The 21,569-nt window shown below is 46.4% G+C and overlaps 2 long non-coding RNA genes across 2 annotated transcripts; one reads left to right on the top strand and one right to left on the bottom strand.

Annotated features, from left to right (window-relative positions):
* The first annotated feature begins 3,352 nt into the window (after positions 1–3,352).
* Positions 3,353–20,424, top strand: LOC139077023 (uncharacterized). The gene is made up of 2 exons (XR_011529151.1): positions 3,353–5,479; positions 18,572–20,424. It is a non-coding gene; the product is annotated as an uncharacterized lncRNA (long non-coding RNA).
* On the bottom strand, positions 15,764–19,851 carry LOC139077022 (uncharacterized). Its single transcript, XR_011529150.1, has 3 exons — positions 19,724–19,851; positions 19,389–19,508; positions 15,764–16,349 (listed from the first exon to the last, which is right to left on the bottom strand). It is a non-coding gene; the product is annotated as an uncharacterized lncRNA (long non-coding RNA).
* Positions 20,425–21,569: the final 1,145 nt, after the last annotated feature.

Here is a 21,569-nt window from a genome sequence, read left to right as displayed (position 1 = left end):
AGGTCTGCACCCAGGAACTGAACCCTGGCTGCTGAAGCAGAACGCACTAAAATTAACCACTAGGCCACGAGGCCAACCCCGAATTTTAATTTTTTTCAAGCACAGACCCATCTTTGTTCTATGCAGGACAATGTATCTGGATTGACAAGATATTTCCTCCCAGTTCCCTCATTTAAGCAAGCTTTATCAGTTCGTTTCTGCCTTGTTCTAGTCCTGAAATGATTTTTTTTTTGGACCCAGAGTTTATCACAGAAATTCACATTAGAGAACATTTCTGCATCCTTCTGGGATTTTCATCTTTAGATTGTTAGGATAAATCCACCCCCACTCCCCATTCTTTGGATGATAACTTGATTAAGAACATGATCTTGGGCCGCATATTCATTCATGTGACTATTAACTGATCCAGATGAACTTTCCAGGAATGTAAATACTGTAGCTGGAAGGCAAGATCAAAACCATTCCCTGTACAGAAATGTTCATCTTTCTATCGCAAGGGTAAACAGCAGTTCTACATATAAGGCGATTTCATGCATTGTTACATCAAGTAGACTCTTGTGTCCGTTCTGTATGGTCAAGATTGTTTACAAGAAACAGGTAGAGGCCCAAGGGCCACAGAATCACCTGATGTTCCCGTGTGAATGTCAGTCCCACCAGAGATGTTCGGAGAAATCTCTGCTCTGACCGCAATTATCAACTCATACTGCCTAGTAGTATTTCATCCACCTGAACTATGTCACCAGAGGTTGAATAAAAAACTGTGTGTCCATTTATGCATATGTGCGTGTGTGTGTCTGATGTGGTGGTGGACTGGTGGGTCCTGTAGGTTTGTGCAAAATAGCAAGAGAGAAGCTTAAGCTTAATGAATAGTCAAACTATACCAGCGTTTTGTTTGTTTTTTTTTTGAGGAAGATTAGCTCTGAGCTAACATCTGCTGCCAATCCTCCTCTTTTTGCTGAGGAAGACTGGCCCTGAGCTAACATCCTAGCCCATCTTCCTCTACTTTATATGTAGGGTGCCTGCCACAGCATGGCTTGACAAGCAGTGCATAGGTCCGCACCCGGGATCTGAACCAGTGAACGCCTGGCTGCCAAAGTGGAACGTGTGAACTTAACTGCTGCGCCACCAGGCTGGCCCCCAGACTTTTTTTTAATGAAACAAACTCTCTAGGTTTCTTCTGTGTGTCAAGAAATCAGTAGATCCTTCCGTAAAGAAAAAGTAAGTCTTTTTTGACTTGTGAGAATGTTTGAACTTTCTCCGGGTACTTATGTCATTGGGTCACATTTAGATGGAGAGCTTTGGAAAATTTGCCCCCCTCTAATAGACCCCAAATTGAGAGACTAAGAGTACATAAAATAGTGTAGGGCCTTTTGGGATTCAAATGGCTCTGGGCTGACCTTTCATCCAGGCTTCCATACGTCAACTAACTCCAGCTCAGGCCGGTGTCTTAGGCCAGGTCTAAAATAGGCTGTTTTCAAAGAATGGGTATTACCCTTGGGTTAAATAAATATTTTGTGTGATTCTTTTTCACCTGGCCAATCGATTATTGGATCAGATGGACCTAGAACCTTCTGGTTATTGTAACACTCTTCCATGTCTACCCCCGAAGAAAACGTCATCTATTATCTCAACAACGCACACACACACATTTACAGCATTTTGAAGCTGTGGTGAGATGGCTTAACTTCTTTAAGCAAATTACACAAATAAAGTAAAAAGCTCACATCTGTTTTGAGATCGACTCTGGTAGCAGTAGCGTTATGGGATTTTATAGAAAGGCATTCCAGTCACAGCAACTACTTTCATAAAAGCACAACAGGGGTGCATGAAATTGGAGGAGTTCACTAGGTTAGATCAGTATTCAATCCGGGCTGCACATTCACCCGGGGAGCTTCTGAAAAATCCCAATGCCTGGGCCACCCGTCAGGCCAATTATATCAGAATCTCTGGGCGTGTGGCCTGAGCATCTGTATCTTTAAAAGCTCTTCCAGAAGATTCGCATGTGCAGCCAGTGTTGAGAACTCCAGAGTGAGATAAATGGAACTAGGGAGTCAGGAAAGTAGTCATGAAAAGGATGCCATGTCCAACAACAGCCTGAAGAGTCTGAGCTTTTATTTAGGATACATCTTCCGATGCCAGAGCTTGACAGGCCTTTAGAGATAATGTATCATTTCAGAGAGGGGGACCTGAGGCTCAGACGCTTACTAAGTTTGGATGGCAAGATAATATAGTCAGCACCAGCTCTAGAAACCTTTCAATGTGTGCCTCCTGCCCTAAAAGTTATACTGAAAATTCAGAGAAAAGATCAGATACAACTCTACATTCTTAACCATCGTCTTACTTAGAAATACTGGAGGCCGATACTATGGATCTTCCACCTTTCTAGAAACATGAAATATCAGAATTATTCTCTTATTCACTGTCATAGCTGCAGCATTTATAGCTTATGTTTCACCACGAGGCCAAATATCCTGAGAGGCAACAGTCATTACAAATCTCCTTTCAGCTCTTCCCTGCATTGGTACCAACCTCGCTGAAGGAATCTGCTGCGTATGCCCTCTGAGCATGTCTTCTAATCTGTAGAATAGGAATTAAGAATAACTACGACCTAACATTCTCACAAATGAGATGACAAGTCAAACGCGTAGTATGTGCTCAGTAAACTAAATGGTAATTGTAACTATTAACTGCACTTCAAAAACATCTTGGGCTTTGTGTAGAAATAGCTGCAGAGGGGATAGAAAGATGTCTTGGTCTTTCTTTGCTTGAAATATCTTAATCTTGCAAAGGTTGTTTTGGTTTCCATTGATTGAAAACACAAATAAACCCCAACCAAAGCACTTCTTATGAAGGAATGAATGGATTTCCAATCTGTTTTCTTGTTTACGATGGAAAGTATGCAATCCAAGGAAAACACAGGTGGTTAGACCGTTCAGTGCCTCTATTTTTATCGTATGTAGAGGTCTCTAAGTATACAAATGCAGATATTTTAAGTAATAGAAAATGAAGACTAACTTCTCAAGGTTAAACGGCTTCAGGTTTCCTATGACACATTTAGGTTTTTCTCTTTTTGCCATTTATTGGGAAAAAAAAATCCAGATCCGAGACAGGCTGAATTCCAAAACCTTTTTTTTCTTTTCTTTTTTTAAAAAAGATCACAATTATCATTTTCAAAGAAGCATTACTTTTCCCTTAAGGTCGTTTTGTTTTGCATCCCTTTTGTTTTGCAAAAGTCATATCTGCTTTGGCAGAGGAAAGCCATGTTCCCCGGTTGCACGGTTGCGAAATGAGGATGGGAACAGAGACTTGGCAGGTCCCCGGAGAAGGTGGCGCGACCCCGCGGCCCCCAGCCCTGCGCCCCCCGCCCGGGCTTGTGCGGACGTGTCTCGGGCGTGACCTCCCAGCAGCTGCGCCACCGGCTCAGCCTGCGGCGGGAGAAACCCGAGCTCCCAACCAAACAGTTCCATCTTTGGCAAGTCCTCTGGTATTTCAGGCGCTGCCGGTGGGAGGGAGGCCGCGTGCCTCGGAGGCTCTGGGAACGCACAAGCCTTCGCTTCCCCGGGTTTTACATTTCTGAAGGGTCTGAACATCTGCGTTGGAACTTCGAGTGAGGGCAGGGGTGGGGGCTGGGGCGAAAGCAGCAAACAGCAAACGGATCTTCAAGGAGGCTCCAGGGAACCTGGTGCATTCTCCTCCGTGGGGCTGATTTTTCTTTTCTTTTCCCCTTCTCCGCTGATAGAATGTGGCCAACAAGGGCTGAGATATTTAAGCCTTTGCAAGAGGAAATCTTTCTAGTATCATTCTCCTTTCCCAAAATGGATAGAAGTTTTTACAAGACTGAGCCGCCTCTCCCTGCCTGAAGGACTGAGGTGCAGAGTTGCCATGGACAAAAAAGAATGGATTCTTTCCAGGAAAGAAGTTTCGAGGCCACGTAATAGTGTATAGTTAACATTTATCGAGTACTTACTCTGTGCTAAGCACTTTAATAGGATAACTCATTTAATTCTCACAACAACCCTATGAATCTTCTGCAGTAGGATTTTTTTTTTTTTTTGAGGAAGATTAGCCCTGAGCTAACTGCTGCCAATCCTCCTCTTTTTGCTGAGGAAGACTGGCCCTGAGCTAACATCTGTGCCCATCTTCCTCTACTTTATATGTGGGACGCCTGCCACAGCGTGGCTTGCCAAGCAGTGCCATGTCCGCATCCAGGATCCAAACCAGCGAACCCAGGGCTGCTGAAGCAGAACGTGGGCACTTAACCGTGGTGCCACCGGGCTGGCCCCTAAAGTAGGAATTCTTACTATCCCCATTTTACAGGCAACAAAACAGGCACAGAAAGGCTGAACAACTTGCTCAGGGTCACACAGCTAGTAAACGGCAGGGCTGGGGTTTAAATTTAGGCAATCTTGTTGCAGAGCCTGTGTTTGTAACCTGCCATGCTGACGAGATGAAAGATGCTGTCTTCCCGAATTCCTCTCCTAGCATGACAGATCTCAACCAGGCGGACAAAGAAGCTCTGGAAAGTTTAGAAGTCAGACAGCAAGTCAGGACCTTCCTAAACGACCTGATTTGGTGAGAAGGAGCTGGGTACCGTGGGGTGGTGTATCCAACACCCTCTAGGCATTGTGTACGTGCTGTTTGTTTCAGACGTGTTGGTGGTCTGTTGATGCTCACGCTGTCGTGCTCAGGAAGGGCTCCCCGGCAGTGTGACCTATTCGGAAGGGCTGGGCCAGGCAGTGACAGCAGGTGAGGCTGCAGTGGGTCTGCTACGGGCGTTGGTCCGAAAAGAGAAGAAAGAGGTATGAGAACAATGTACCACCTGGCAGCCCAGCCAGGGCCTGACCTGAGAGTCAGCGGAGGGGCCTGGTCTCATCCTCCCTGCACCCCGGCAGTGTGCCAGGCCCTGGGAGGCCTCCTGCCCTGGAGCCTGAGTCTGCCAGGCCAGTTTATTGATGGACAAGGTTGGCTGGACTGTCGAGGCGTCAGAATTCGTGTCCCCATCTAGGACACCCCCTCCTGGTGTGGAGATATGAGGAGTGGATGGGGTCATGAGCGGTGCCTTTGAGGAGAGGGCAGTGAAATGGTTCGGGATGGTTTGGGGCTCATTTCCCCGGAGGGCAGAAGAACTAGGCTGCAGTCTTCCCCTGCACCCGCCGCAGCAAGCTCCCTTCCGCCGGGCCCAACGTCTCTCCAGCCTGATCCGGCCTTGCGGATTCCGCTACCTTTGCGCCAACAGCTCCTAAGGTGCTGTGTTATACCAGCCACGCACCCAGCACGTTTGCCTTCAGTCCCGTGGAAGAGCCTTTCCCGCATGATCCCCTCTGCCGGCACGGCCCTTAGAGCCAGGGGCCTGGCACAGCAGAAGCAGAGAAAGTGCGTCCCCCTCCCCCACTCCATGGGACAGTGATGATAAGGGCACAGAGCGGTCCTGGGCCTGTCGTGTTCCCAGGCCAACCCTCAGAGTACAGTACTCCTTCAGGTGAGTGTGCTGCTGGGATGGGGCATGCATAGCTTTTGTGAGTTCCTATGTGGCTCTGTCACTGGCTTACTGTGTGACCTTGGGTAAGTTACTTAACTTTCCTGTGCTTCTGTCTTGTCATGAGCAAAATGGTGCGAATACTGATAACCAGTTCAAAGGGTTGTTGTAAGAATTAGAATGAGTTAATAAATGTAAAATGCCTGGCATATGGTAAGTGCTTAATAAATACTAGCTTCTGTTTTTACTACTACTGCTACTACGATTATCATTATTATGCAAAACTCAGCAGCTACCTTACCTCTCTGAATCTCATTGTCCTCATCTGTAGGATTGGTGTAATACTGTCTGTTTTATAGGCTTGTTGTGAGAATGAAATAGTGTTAATTACTATTGTAAAGTTTGCAGTAGTGACTAAATGTGTTGCTTTAGCCTAGCTTATCTCCCAGGGGGTGGCTTTATTTTCAAATATGAGCAGGTTTCTTGTCAGAGCTTCAAAATACTGACCACAGCCAGTGAGGGCGCTGGGACAGTCTGCCTAACCCCAGCTACATCCCTTTTCCCAGCTGTAAAATGGTCTGGTAATAACCACCCCTAGGTTTCTTGAGGATATTACGAGGGAAAAATAGACAACAATATACGAAGCACTTTGAGCTCCTGTGAAGAGAGACGCACATAAATGGAAGGGGGTGTTATAAGGCAGGGTAATCACTGGTTTCTGTCCCCCCCATTTTATTTAATTAGGAGAAAACTAGTAATTAGGAAGCATGGCCTTGTTAAAGCTGTGGCCTGGGAAATGGTTCTCTTGGCACCTAATCAGGACTTGTGACACGGCAAGTTTCTGCAAAGTGTGGGCAGCAGGGGACTTTCCCCCAGGCTCAGCGACAGGTCTGCAGATGGTGAGGAATCTGCTGTCTGAGGGCCACGGCCTGAGGGAGCTGACGCAGAGCTGGTGGGGGAGCCTGCCTGGTCGCCTGCTCCCCAGGAGGTCTCCCTGCGGGTCAGCGTCAGCGAGGAGACTCCACCCAGTAGCCTTCATCCCTGGGGGCTTGAAGTCACCCTTATCTGCAGGTTTCAGCTTGCTGCAGACCTGGATCCAAGCTTTTCCGTCACGGGGCATTCTTGGCCCCACTGGCTCCAGGGCTCTGAGAGCACCTCCCAGCTGGGCTTTTCTCTCTAGTTCAGTACTGGGAGGAAGACATCTGCCTGCTCTCCTTTAAATGGGCCAGAACAGAGCAGAGAAGGTGCCCGGGGCCCTGCGCCCGCCCCTCACTGTGCCCTCGTTCCTGAAGCAGCCTCCAGCTGGAAAGACTCGCTCCTCTCTGCAAGTCCTAGTCTGCCCGTTCTCCTGGCTTCCACTGGAAGGCTGCCTCTGCCAGGAGGCCTTCCCTGGTCTTCCCAGTTACTATTACAGTCACGTGTTGCTTAATGATGGGGATACATTCTGAGAAACGTGTCATTAGGCTATTTCGTCATTGTGTCAACCTCATAGAGTGTACTTACACAAATCTAGATTGTATAGCCTGCCACACACCAAGGCTGTGTGATGTTAATCTGATGAGACCACTATCATGTATGCAGTCTGTTGTTGACTGAAACGTCGTTATGTGGCACATGACTGTCCGCTCTTCCTCTTCTAGACTCTATTTGGTATCGTGTGGTTTTGTGTTAGTCCTTAACTTATCTCACCTTTGACTCTGAGCTCCTGGAAGGAAGGGAAAGAAAGTAAGGTAGAGAAATGAGGTATGCCTAGCCACATGTCATAGCCAGAATACCAGCAGAATTGATGGTGTTGATTTCCCCTCGTGGCATTGACAAAGCAAGCAGGAATCTTTCTGAAGAACCCTGAGATGAGCAGTTCTTTTTAAAATTATGAATTATCTTAAATATACAGAAAATATTATGAGGCACCCATGTATCCACCATTCAGATTACCAGGTGTTAATATTTTACCCTATTTGCCTTAAATATCTTCTTATATATTTTTTAAAAGAAATGAAACTTTTAGATACAGCTAAGCCTGTGCCTCTGCACTGGGATCACCACTTTCCCCTCCCTCCTTGGGGTCACCACTTCCCCTTGGCATTTCATAAGGGGCCCTTTTCCTGCAAGCTGCATCCATGGATGGGATTTAGGAGCTTGGTAAACTGTTCCATTGTATGTGAAGTCATATATACACATCTTTCTCACACACGGCAGCTATTCAGGAAATCCTCTTGACTCAACCTTCTCTTGGTCTCCACTGCTCCCACTGCTCCAAGCCACCATTGGACCATTTACTCCCTTCCACAGCCACGGACATTTTAGAGTCTTAGATCACGTTACCCCTTTGCTCAAATCCACTAATGGCTCCTGATTTAATTCAAAGTCAAAGTCTTTGTGGCCTGTAAGGCCCTATGCAATATCCATCCCACCGCCTGCTCCTCCAGCCCCCACTCCAGCCCCCTCCCCCCCCTTCCTGCCTCTCTGACCTCGGTCTCCCGCTGAGAGCCATGCTCTTCTCACTTTTCCTGAGACACACCAGCATGGCCCCACCCTCAGGCTGCTCCCTCTGGCTGCCACACTTTCTGCAGATACTCCCATAGTGAAACCTCTTACCTTCTTCATTTCTTTGCTAATATTTCACTTCTCAATGGGGACAACCTGGCATACCCTATTTAAACACAACCTCATCCCCATCAATCTCCTCTTACCCTGCTTGAATTTTTCTTTTTCCATAGCACCAGCAAATTGTTTATTTAGTTATTTATTCAATTTGTTATTTATTGCCTATCTCTTTCTGCTAGAATGTAAGCTCCAGGAGAGTAAGGATTTTTGTCTATTTTTGTCGCTGATGTTTCCTTAGTTCCTGCAGTCATGCCCAGCAGATAGATGTTCCATAAATATTTGTTGAATGATTAAATAAATGGATGGATAAATGAATATGAGCATTTCTTGCTGGAGAGGGTCCTGAACTTCCATCAGATTTGCAAAGGTGTCTGTGACACAAAAAAATGATAGAAACCATTGACATGGTAAATCATCACAAAGTTTGCTGAAGGGGGCCAGCCCTGTGGCCGAGTGGTTAAGTTTGCACACTCCACTTTGGCTGCCTGGGTCTCCCAGGTTCGGATCCTGGACGTGGACCTATGCACTGCTCATCAAGCCATGCTGTGGCGGCATCCTATATAGAAGAACTAGAAGGACCTACAACTATGTACTGGGGCTTTAGGGAGAAAGGGGAGAAAAAGAGAGAAAGATTGGCAACAGATGTTAGCTCAGGGCCAATCTTCCTCGAAACAAAACACAAAAAAGCTCGCTGGAAATTTTTGGCATGCCAGGTAGCCTGCCAAATGAAGCAGAAACTCGTGAGGGGTTTCTCTCTTTCTTCAACTTATGTCTCTCTGGAGAGCTACTGCTGGCAGCTACTGGGACATCCTTCCCCAGGGCTGGCTATGAGTCTCCCTGGATCAGCCTCAGCCTGACTGAGGTAGGGAGCTGGGGAGGCATCAATGGAGAGTGTGGGCAGGAGCTCGGGCAGTGGGTCAGTTCAAGAGAAGCTGTAATTTTCTTTACTCCTTCTGCGTCTGGGGGCAGAGGCTGAACGTGGCTGTAGCCTCCTGAGTTTCCTTAGGGGAGCTAGGCAAGATGCCCAGACCAACAGGAGCCACTTCCTGCCTTACAGCCTTCAAGCCTAGGCAAGGAGTAGGACCAGGAAGTCTCTTCAGAGCTCCAACTAGGGGAGACCAGACATTGGCCTGTGATGCAGAGAGAGATAATAGGTGAGTGGGGGGAAACCTGGAAAGCAAAATGATACCAAAGGCCATCTCGAGGTAATAGTGGGAGTGAATTGGAGGTGAGTCAGCCAGCTCTCGGGGCAGTTAAAAGACAAGTGGGTAATTGTGGATGCAGTCAGCAGGGCACACACAGAAAATGAGGAACAAGTGGGTAATTGGGCCCATAGGCCCAGGATCCTGCCTGTAATTAGCAAATGGCGGGGCTTTGATATTTGCTTTGGTAACAACTTGTGTAGTAAATTGCAGGGAGGACCAGTGAACCGCCAGCCTTGGAGGTGACCCTGTGTCTATACTCCCCGAACCATTTTCTCACAAACTCTCGCAGGCCGTGCACCCATGAATATAGGCCCAGAGTCGAGTGGGGGAGTGTGTACAACTTTCTGCAGGCTGACAGAAGCCTGTGACAGCTTCTGTGTTCCCTGTTACCTCTTGCTTAAGTTTTTGCCAACTTGGGGCTGAAGCTGATGAGTGTGTGTGCTCCCACTGTTCATACACTGATTCCCACCTTCCTTTAAGCCACAGCCCTGGGACAGAGCTCCTGTGGCCAGAGATATAACCTAGGAATGGTCATGGGGAATTCTCGTGCAAGTGCCAGAGTAGAAGAGGGGGCACAAGGGAGTTCTGCTACAGTCTTGTTGAAATTTTGTCCATGAGGATGGCCTGTGCTGGTCCCTGATCAGGGACTGGCCTTCACAGATTTCAGATCTGTGTTTGCCTTTGTAAGCTTCTGAGAGGTTCTAACCAAAGTGCAGACCAGAAGCATAGGAAAATTGCATTGGGATTGTCATGGCAAATATTATCAATTGCCACAGATGCAGAGAGACTAGTGAGCACAGGTACTGGACAGAGTGCCATGTGAAAGTGTCAGGAGACCTAGTTTGAATTTGGACTCTCTACTGACTCTTTTTTGGGTCTTGACCAGTGACTTAAACACTTGTGAGTCATCTCTGTCATTTATTGGTCTGTTTTTATTGACTGATTTTTCTCTTGGTTGTGGGTAAACATTTTCCTGTTTCTTTATATGTCTAGTAATTTTTTATTAGATAGTAGACATTGTGAAGCTATGTCATTAACTATTTGGACTTGACTGCCTTCTTTTAAAGAGTGTTAGACTTTGTTTTGGCAGGTGGTTAACTTACTCATGAAATTGTTTGATGCCTTTGAGTCCCTCTCTAAGCTTTGTTATGGAGGGTCCAGAGTAACCTTCACTCCAGGAATAGTTCAGCCACTTTACTCAGGTGTGACTCCTCTGGGCTCTCCATTGAATGCCCCAGAGGATCACCAGGGACTCTACCCTTTGACTGATTGGTGCACAACCATTTTCCCACCTTCTGAGAGCTCTGGGTTGCTCAGCTTACTACTCTCTGGTTATTTCTTTTGCCTCGTCTTGTTGAATTTCATGTCATACGCACATGGCCTAATACTCAGGACTCAAGAGGATACCTCAGCAGACTTATGGTGCTCCTTTTCTGTGTATCTCCGCTCCTTTCTGGAATTGTGATCCTCAACTCCTAGCCACTTCAGCTTCCCCAATCTCCAGTCTCTCTCTCCTCTGCTTAGTGAATCTGCCAGGCTGTGCTTGTGATTTCCAGACAGAAATTACCTCAAGCATAAATCCAGGGTTATTTTAAGCTCACCTCACTGATCCTTCCTCGGGGGGAATCACAGTTTTGCACCGCCTATTTCCCAATGTCTTAAAGCTGTTGTAATTCTGTCAAGACTAGAAGTTGAAGTCTTCTCAAGTTAATAAAATTTCAGTTTCCCCAAGTGTAGAAACAGAGCGTAATAATATTTTCTTCAAAAGTTAATTATGATAACTGAAATACATAATAGAAATGAAATACAATGATGCATAAAATAAGCCAAGAAGCATAAAATAAGAAGAGTTAATAAATACTGGTAAATTGGTATTCTGAGACTTAATTTGCAGCGTGTGGGTGGGAAGTTCCCCACACCTCCAACAGGCAATTCTCAGACATCAGCAGGGTGTCCAAGAATTCAACTTAATTATGACGTTATCTATCTGGAGATAGCATCAGATTCCACAGATTGAGAGCTCAGTCCTACAAGATTGCACAGCCACCCTTGCCCACTTCAGATGCCAGTCGCAAGCCCAGGCTCTTAGCTGTGCTTCTGACCGAATGGCTGTAGGCTGGAGGTTCCAACAACCTCTCCTTGGACTTCAGATGCTAGTTGCAAGTCCAGGCTGTTCCCTGTACTTCTGACTGACTGGCTATATGTCAGATGTTCCCATGACCCCCTCTCCTCAGGTTCGATTAATTTGCTAGAGTGGGTCACAGAATTCAGAGAAACATGTTACTTGTGAGATCACTAGTTTATTTTAAAAGGATATAACTCAGGAACAGCCAGATGGAAGAGATGCGTGGGGCAAGGTGTGTGGGAAGGGGTGCAGATTTTCCATGCCCTCTCTGGGCACGCCACTCTTCCACAGCTTGCAAGTGTTCACAACCTGGAAACTCTCTGAACCCTGTACTTTTAGGGTTTTATGGAGGCTTCATTGCATAGGCATGACTGATTAAATCATTGGCCATTGACGATTGAACTCAATCTCTACCGGTTCTCGCTTCCCTGGAGGTTGGGGGGGGGGGAGTGCGGTTTGGAAGGGAGTGGAGGGTGAGGGGGAGACTGAAAGTTCCAACACTCTAATCACATGATTTGTTCTCCTGGCAACTAGCTCCCATTCTTAGGTGCTTCCAAAAGTCACCTTATTCACATAACAACAGACACCTTTATCATTCCCAACACTTAGGAAATTCCAAGCGTTTTTGGGAGCTGTGAGCCAGGAACTGTGGATGAAGACCAAATATATAAGAGAAATACATTTTGGTCACCTGAATGACCAAATATATATTTCTTATAAATCCCAATATCATAACTAGTTCCATCTTTCTTTTCCTTGACGCCACTAGTATAAATGAATTTAGCGTTTTCCTGAAATTGTAGAATTTTAGAGCTGCAGGGGATTTACCTCAGAGAAGATGAGTTTGTCCAAGAGCCTCATTTTACAGTTGAACAGACTGAGGCTTAATGAGGGGAAGTGATTTTCCCAAGACTTCATGGCCAGTAAGTAGGAAAATGAGGCTGGCATTTGGGTGTCCTTGCTTTCAGCCTAGGAGGCATCCATTCATTCAACTCACACTTATTGAATATTTACTAAGTTCAGAGCACTGAACTAACTGTTGTGTTGCCTGTATATAAAGTTCTGGATTGCAGAAATGTTTAAAAATTGATTTTGGAACATATTAGTAGATTTAATAAATCAGCGTATAATTTTGGGCTTCTCAAGAGTGAGCAGATCTGACTGGCGTTAATTGGGGCAGCCTCTGTTGTCCAAGGCAGAAATGCAAAGTGCTTCCGGCGTGCAGCAATATGAGCTATTCCATTATCATGCTTCAGACATATGAACATTTCAGGTAATTACTGTGGTTTTATGCCTCCGTCCATCACGGTTATAGAGAAACTAAGGATTTGCTTTGCACGCGGCCATTCCAGGCACTCAATGCAGAAATGGATGATGAAACTTTAAGGAAAGTGATCAGGATATTGCAAGATGTGAAAAGAGCAATATAAGGTGTCAGGAAGCCTGGGTTCTAGACCTAGTTTGTTACTGCTCTTCTCTGGGCCGAGATTTTCCTGCCTGTAAAATGAGTGCAATAGACTAGATGACCTGCAATGTCCATTCCAGCCTGGAGACTCTTTACATCTGGAGCTCTACGCTGAGCTCTCCCTAGTGAGAGGCACCATGAGGCTTGGCCGGGGGGAGGGTAGGAGCCAAGTATGGAGGACGTGGAAAGGCATTCTAAAGCAAAGGGGCAACAAGAGTCAAGGTGATGGAGCAGAGATATGGTTAAAATGGAATTTGTGATCTGATGCACAGCTGGAATGTAGAGAAGAACTGGAGGACCCAGGAGCAAGCATCCCTGCCCCCTCAGATGTTCTGTAAACCCTGTTTGAGAAACTCTGCATTATAGGTTAAGAGCTGTCACCTGAGGGGCTGGCCTATTCACATAGCGGTTAAGTTCATGCACTCCGCTTCAGTGGCCTGGGGCTGGCCAGTTTGGATCCTGGGCATGGACCTACACACTGCTTATCAAGCCATGCTGTGGTGGCATCCCACATAGAAGAACTAGAAGGGCTTACAACTAGGATATACAGTATGTACTGGGGCTTTGGGGAGAAAAAAAAAAAGAGGAAGATTGGCAACAGATGTTAGCTCAGGGCCAGTCTTCCTCACCAAAAGGGCATACCAAAAAAGCAAAAAAAAAAAAAAGAACCTATGAATTAAAAAAACAGAAAAGATGTCACTTGAGTTGTCCCTTTGACATCAGAGGTTGCAAACACAAGTATGAGTAGTACAGAGATTGAATAGTGAGGCAGGATTGAGCAGAAGGTAGATATTTTATGTATGTATATATATAATTTAGATTACGGCTGAAACAAAGACAGAAAATTTCAAAATATCATGTAGAACTCCTGTCTTCTCCCAGAACAATGCTCAGATCTTTTTGGACTCTGGTTTGCAAAGCAGTGGTGAAAGGGATAGTGGTAGATGAGATGGGAACTGTTGGTCAGGAGGACATTCTAGAAAGCCTTGAATACCAGGCTTAAGGATTGGTAATTTATTCTGTAGGTTGTAGGGAGTGATTGGAACTTTATGGGCAAAAGACTTATGTGTTCAGGTCTGTGTTCCTGCTTTCTCTGGTTATAGTGTGGAGGATGGACAGGAGTGGATTGAGACAGAAGGACCCACCGGCCGGGGGACTGGCACAATAGTCCAGGAGAGAAAGGATGAAGGATGACGAAAGAATGAGGCCCCTGACATAGAGTGAGTGGTGGAAGGATGCTGAGGTTGAAGAACGACTGGAGCCTGCCTGCTGACTGACACGGAGGTGAGGGAGGAGCCCACCTTGCTTCCAAGGGCCCCCGCCCCTGTGATGGAGCAGCAGGTCACTGTGGAATCACCTCTGAGCCTGAGCAACGATAGAAAGGGGTTTAGGAAATAGACAAATCTGGGTGTTTACTTGATTCATTCTGAATTTCTTCCATGGGAAATAAGGATAAGTGCACCCATTCCTTGGAGTTTTTGTAAGGACTGATGAATTAGTATATACGAAAGTGCTAGGACATGTTAGCCACATAGTAAATTCCCAGTAAATGGTACTTTATTCCATCCATCTATTTATTAAATCCACGCAAGTTTGGAGGGAAATAATTAGTAGAGTTAGACCATAGCAAACATTTTAAACCTATTTTGAGTAGAGAGATCAGGGCTGAGGGGGTCTCTGTAGTGTCAGACCATCCCAGCCACGAGGCTGGGCCACTATTCAAGGCCAGAAAGTTGTTTCCAGCAGCATCAGGTCTGTTTCTTTCCCCTCCTTTCATTACCAACCCCCCCGCTGTGATCCATTTCTAGGTCTCTAATGTAGTAAACGACAAAAAAAGAAAGAAAGGAAGGAAGGAAAGGAAGGAAGAAAGGGAGGAAGGAAAGAAGGAAAACACAAACATTAAATTGATCCGTTTATTTTCTCCTTGATCTTTTCTGAGGACACACCTGTGCCAGGCACTCATCCCCAGGTGTGTAGGAGGCCGTGCTGTTCTCCTCTGCTCCATGATCAGACAGTAACATCAGGTCTGACGCCCGCGTGGTGGCCTTGCCTTGGGAGAGGCAGGCTTCGGTGGCGGTGCTCCATGGAGCCTAACCTCAGTTGCAGGTCTCCCATGTAATGAGCAACTCTGGGCATTATTTCTCAGGCTCCTGATCCCTGCTTGATTTGCCCATTGTTCAGATCAGACACACCCTTCCACGCTGGCCTCCTCCCCTCTTCTCAGTTCCAGGGGCCCAGTGTCTGGAGCAGGAGAAACCCTTCACTCAGCTCTTTAGTCAGGACTGCAGCCCTGGGTGCAGAGCTGTCTGCCAGCCAAGCACAAGCGGGAGCAGGGAGCACTGTCAGGAGAGCAGAGATTTAGCCACGTCAGATCCCTCCTTCCCAGTTCCCTCCCTGCCTGTGCCCTAGGTCACAAATCCCCAGGCAAAGCAGCTGCAGCTATGATCTCAGACTCAGAGAAAGCCTGCAGGCTCGCACCTCCCCTCTTAGCTTCTAACCCAAATTGGAAGTTGCACTTTACACAGCCTACCATTGAGGGGTTGGGTTTGAGTCCCTTCCCCTTGAATCTGGGTGTGTTTGTGACTGCTTTGACGTGTAGTATGGCAGAGGTGACCCTATATGACTCCAAAGCTAGGTCATAAAAAGCCACGTAGCTTCCACTTTGTTCACAGGAGACTTGGTTCTCTGATCAACAGTGCCCACTGAGCCCAACCTTCCAGCAAGGTCCACCCATGAGCCTGATGTGTGAGTGAAGCCATCTCAGACCCTTCCCACCAGCCCATCTGCCAGCTGAATACCTCTGAGTAACCGTCGTTCGTGCCATGGGGAACAGAATTGTTCAGCCAAGCCCGGCCTGCATTCCTGACCCATGCAAATCATGAAATATAATAAAATAGCTGTTTTAATCCACTAAGTTTTGCGATACTTTGATATGCGGCAATAGATAACTAGAACACTAGACATAAATAGAAGAAACTTTGCTGATGGCTTCTGATAAATTTAGGCTGATTTCATGTGATTCACCCCATCCATCTGCTCCGGACCATGATAATTCTATCTTGCTTATACTTGGATCAAGTTACCTCTTAGCTGAGCCAAAACTTCACCTGGGTTCACAGACAGCTCCCGGAGCCACAGCAGAGCTTTCAAGCTTCCCAACTCTGGTTGGGTTGTCAGTAAACTTCCATATCCAGCCACACATTCCACTTAGTTCAACACCATGGTTGTGTGCTACCTTAATCCAAATGATTTGCAAAAAATGCTACAAAATGAAGTGTGACCGCAAAAGTCATTTTCTGTGGATCCGGATAAACAATGTAGAGACAGCATTTCCTTAGCATCGCCACATACAGAAAGGACATCTTTCTATTTCTTGGCTTTCACCTCCCCTCACATGTTGAGTGCAGGATTTCCACATGGCAGTTTTTCTCCCCTGTTAGCATGATTCTTGTCCTTACTTCACAGGGAGTGCTGGAATGGAGACATTTTAAAGGAATAAAAAGTCAATGAGAACTAAGCGAAACCAAATCATCAGCCTAGATTTCAGCTTTGATTTGGGGAACGTTCCCAGTTTCCTGAGTGGGGTGAGTGTGGCAGTAGAGGTGGGTTGTGTCCCCATGATCAAGCAGTATGCTTATGTGAGCACTTCTCTCAGCACGCTAACAGGACAGGCACGGACTTAGAGTTAGAGGATGTGGGTTCAGACCTGAGCTCTACCACATGCTCGCCATGTGGTCTTAGACAAGGTATTTAATCTCTTTGAGTCTTCTCATTAGTCAAAAGGATACAGTTTTAACCCATCTCAACTGTCTTAGTTTGGGTTTGGCCAGAAGCAGATGCTGAGACAAGGATGTGAACGCAAATGGTCTACTTGGAAGGAGGAGGGAGCACAGGGAGAGGTGTGGGCAGTGATAGAGGGAAGGGAAGGCAACCAGTAAAGGGTTCGTTATCAAGCCAGTTACCCCTGTGGGCAACTGCAGCTTAATCTCAATGAGGCTCCCAGAAAGGTGTAAACCACGTGTCTCAAAATTCTCCTCTTTGAGGGGTGAGGGAGCTGGGGTATTTACACACTAGCTCCTCTCAGCCATTGGCTGAAGGCTGGTCCCCAGAGGGGGTTAATTTCTCAGAGAGTGCTAATTTCGTAGCTCATCTGGACTGCTCCCATTCTGGAAGAAGCTCTCAGGCCCAGAGACTCAGATACCAGTAGTTGGAAAATTTGGAGCATACTAAAAGGATGAATTTGGAGGCTCCCAGGCAGTGCTCTGATAGCATCTGTTAGAAAGGATTGAACAAGATGTGTGTAAAAAGCTAGGATACAGCGGGCACCCAACGAACGCCAGCTCATTTCTCTTCTCCCCTTTCTTGATTGCCGCAGGCCACAGTGACCTCTGCCTTCTCTTGTCCTTATTAAATACCCAGCACTTGGTACGTACTGTTTTACCCACTGAGAGCTTGTCCCCCCGATAAACAGTAAATGCATCAAGGGTCAGCTTCTCCCATTTCTTACACTTTGCGGCACCTCCCACAGTACCCGGCTTAGCAGGAAATATATGGTAGTAGTAAATACCAGCCAGACAACACGAGCCAAAGAACCTGGTTTGTAATGGGAAGAGTTTGTATAGGTCTGGTGGGGTGATACATGTAAAAGTGAGTTGACATATATAAAGTACTGTACTAATGTGGGGGGACGATTAATTATCCAGTTGATCGTTCTTCTTTTATTTGTGGTAGCCTAGATCATGAGGTTAAAGACAGCAATAACACTTTGAGGATACAATGACTCTCAAAGTGAAAAAGAAAGAATTTCTTCTGGGAAATCAGTTTTCCAGTCTCCCTTTTACTTTTCCCAATTATTGGGAAAAAAACTAATTCTCTGTTATCCTCTGCTTCATTTGCATGGTACTTAATATTTAGCCATTGGCATTGGCCATGTGGTATGTAGATTATGGGGCAACGAAGGATAGCAGAAGTTATTGACTGCAGGCATTCTCTAATGATTTTGTTGTTAGTGCTGTTGTGTCGATTTCAACTCCCAGCAACTCTGTGGACAGCAGAGCACAAGGCTGCCAGGACCTTTTGCGCCATTCTCTCACCTTCTGGTGCTCTATCAGACAATGCTTTGCTGTTATTCATACGGTTTTCATGGCCAAGTTTTTCAGAAGTGAGTGGCCAGGTCCGTCTTCCTAGTCTGTCTTAGTCTGGAAGCTCCACTGAAACCTGTCCACCATGGGTGACCCTGCTGGTATTTGAAATACTGGTGACATAGCTTTCAGCATCACAGCAACACGCAGCCGCCACAGTGTGACAACGGACAGATGGGTGGAGTGGTTCCCTGACTGGATATGTATTAATTCTCATAATAACTCTATGAAGGCAATTCTGTTATTTCTAATTTATAGATGAGGAAATGAAGGTACAGAGAGATATTAGGCAACCTGCCCAAGGTCACACAGCTATTAAGTGGCAGAGCCAGGATTTAACCAGCTTGCCTGCTCCAGTGGTCGTAATTATGCATGCACATAACACTTTTTTCTAAATTAACTATAGAGCAGCATAGTGTTGGTGTCCTGAATCATTTTTTCCCTTCCAGCACCAGTGCACAATAAAGCAATATGTATACGGTTATTGGGAAATTGGTCCTGACGAATCTCATATTGTTGCTTTCTGTCTACTTTCTCGTATATTGCTAATAGGTCCATTGTGATCAGAAGTTCGCCGAAGTGCCTAGCTGGATAGAGACTGACTTCCCAGTGTCATATGTGCTCTGAAGAGTCTGCTTCTTGGGGAGCAGAGGGTGTAAGTGAGCGAGCCAGAGCCTGCATGGGGAGTCAGGAGGCGCGGGCTCCTGTGAGGCTGGACACTCGCTGAGGGGACGAGATGGTCTGAGCTCACGCTAAGGTGACCAACTGTCACCGTTTGCTCGGGACTGAGGGGATCCCTGGGATGTGGGACTTTTAGTGCTAAAATGAGCATAGTTCTGGGGAAATTGAGATGATTGGTCACTCAAACTCATATGCCAAAGTATTCAATAAGGATGTTGTTTTTAACCGGAAAACAAGAAGGAACAGCTCTGTGGTTTTTCAAAGTGCTGAGAAGAAAGCTCCTAGCTGTATCTCAAAAGTCAAGTTTCTGAGACAATAAGAAAGTTGCAGTGGGAGGAAATTTGAGCCAGAAGACCTGAAGTCCCATTTATGGACTTTGTACTGTGTTACTTAGGAAATCATTCTAACCTCTCTGACCCTTGGTTCGCTTACCTGAGAAATGGAGATGATAGCCCAGCCTGTCTTACTCACATAGGTTGTGGCTGCCATCAAGGGACATAATGAAATTGGAAAGTTTATGCATTATGCATTACGCATTTGGAAAGTTATGCATTTATGCTCACCACGTTACTACAGGATGACTAAGACCTGCTGCCAACAACCATCATGGCAGACAGTAAGTTCAGGTCATCTTGATGAATAAGGGGGAGGTCAGCCCCACGGGGAAACACAACATCTCCATACATACCTCTAATACGATGTGGAAAGAGTCATAGGATCCTGTCAACTGAATAGACCAACCCAGGTTCAGCCAGCATTTGAGAATGCATCAATTCCTTCTGAGGTCTCCAAGAGTCAAGATTTGTCCCTAGAAACTCAGAGGAAAGTATATATTGATGATAATGAAATATCCAAGACATTAGAACTCTTATATCCCAAGAATCTGTAATGACTTGCTCGTCTCTCCCTCTGCCTCCCGCTAACATTGCTCCTGTGACCTGGGTAAGCTGCCTGGAAACCTAGACTCTGATGTCCCCTGAGCCCACATCCCTCCCTTCAGAGCATAGAGGCCGTATTTCTTACTTCAGTCTCATGCATCAGCTGTGTTTCCTTGTGTTAACGTCTGCTGTGGTCTCAACTCAGGTCAAGACTTGGCTCTGGACCCGGCCTCTCCCATCTGCCTTTTCCACAATTAAATCTATGGATGTGGGACCTTGGAAGCTGGGGCCACAGGACTGGGGCTCCAACAGATTTCTGTGTACTCGAGTCTCCTCTTTTGAGGGGTCCAGGGTTTGGCTGCTGAAGGACGTACAGAGAGAAGTTTTCCATGACTCTTCTGCAGTACATCGTGGAGCTTCCAGATTAGTGGTTCTCAAACTTCAGCACGCGGAAGAACGCCCTAAAGTGCCTGTTAAAATGCAGTTTCTGGGCCCTGTCTCCCAGAGTTCCTGATTCAGTACATCACAAGAATCCGGGCTTTTCAATAAGCTGCTGGGCTGCTTCTGAGACATGCGCTCTGTGAGTTGTACTGTGTAGAACTTCTGCTGGGAATTGGGGCGCTCTAGTTAAAGGGAGATTCAAGCTAAGCTAGAAAGATGTATCAAGAACTTTTAGAAACTGAGAATCTGATATTTAAAAAATAACTTAGTCTTTGGTGCTGTGCCTCAGGGCACTATTATTGGCCGAGGTAGTCATCGGTTAGAATTGAAGCAAGTTTTGGGGTCTTTTTCATTTTCTGATTGTTTGGATGTTGGTGAAATAAAAAACTGACCCGAGATCTTGAATACTTTTGCAAATCTTACCTCTTCTGTCCTCCTGATGTTTGGGAAAGCGAGAACATAGATTATTGTCTCTGTTAGAAGGAGAACTCGGCCAAATTATTTGACTTTAAAAAAACCCATAACTGCATTATTTTACTATTTCCATGCATTTGTACATGCATTCCCTCACTCGACCCTCACAGGAAACTGCGTTGCAGCTGATATCATTGTCTCTATTTCCCAGGGGAGGGAATTGAGGCTCAGAGAAGTTATGGGACCTGCTCAAGGTCACAGAGTGAATAAGTGATGACACCAGGACCGAACTGGCTGCTCTGGCTCCTGATATCACACTCTTTTCAATACCTTCAACGGCCTCTCTAGAGAAGACAGCTGCACAGCTGATACTGGAACCAGGAGACCCTGATTGTTGGGGAAGGAAATGGTTTTTCCAGGCCCATGGACACCTCTGCTCCCAAGATTTAAGATCCACTGTGACAGTTTGCTAGACATGCCCATCACATCACCTCCCAAGCAGGGGAAAATGAAAAGGAGCCAGCTCCAGATGGTTCCTTTAGGACTTTCTAGATAAAAAAAGGACAGATGGCAACTTAATTTAAAAGAAATGGAGGAAAAAATGGGAGATAACAGTGACAAATGGACATGGATGTGTTCCTACAGACATGACCTTCTGGCTGCGTACTTGCCTCTTGTCACAGCTCTTTCTGTGTCTAGCACCTTTGTCTCACCCCTCGGGGCACCTGGGGAGGTGAGGTGGTGAGCACCGACAGTTGCTGGAATTTATGGGACCAGCGCAGCCCCTCTTCCCACCCTCGTGGTAGGAAGGGGAAGCATGATCCATTTCCTCCCGGGTAAACAGTTTCACAGGAAGCATTTATCAAATGTCACAGGGGCAGTGGCGGGGTCTGGGATCAGTCAGACAGGATCTGCGCCTCTCCGACTCTCCCAGGCAAAGGCTATGGGTTTTCTCCTGCACAGTCCCACCCTCTCTGTCTCGTCTCCCATCTTCTCCCAACCCGCTGAGCCAAGGGAGAAGAGGACAGACCTGGAGCCCTCCAAGTCCACTCCACCCCTTGGAGTAAACAGAGTTTCTGTCAGGCTGGGCACCTATAATATAGCTGAATGCCAAGATCCTTCCAGAAGAAAAGCTG

Source organism: Equus przewalskii, chromosome 18 (genome assembly GCF_037783145.1).
Source record: "Equus przewalskii isolate Varuska chromosome 18, EquPr2, whole genome shotgun sequence".
Taxonomy (NCBI): Eukaryota; Metazoa; Chordata; class Mammalia; order Perissodactyla; family Equidae; genus Equus; species Equus przewalskii.
The sequence above is the reverse complement of the archived record's forward strand: the minus strand, read 5'-3'. Positions and strand labels throughout refer to the sequence as shown.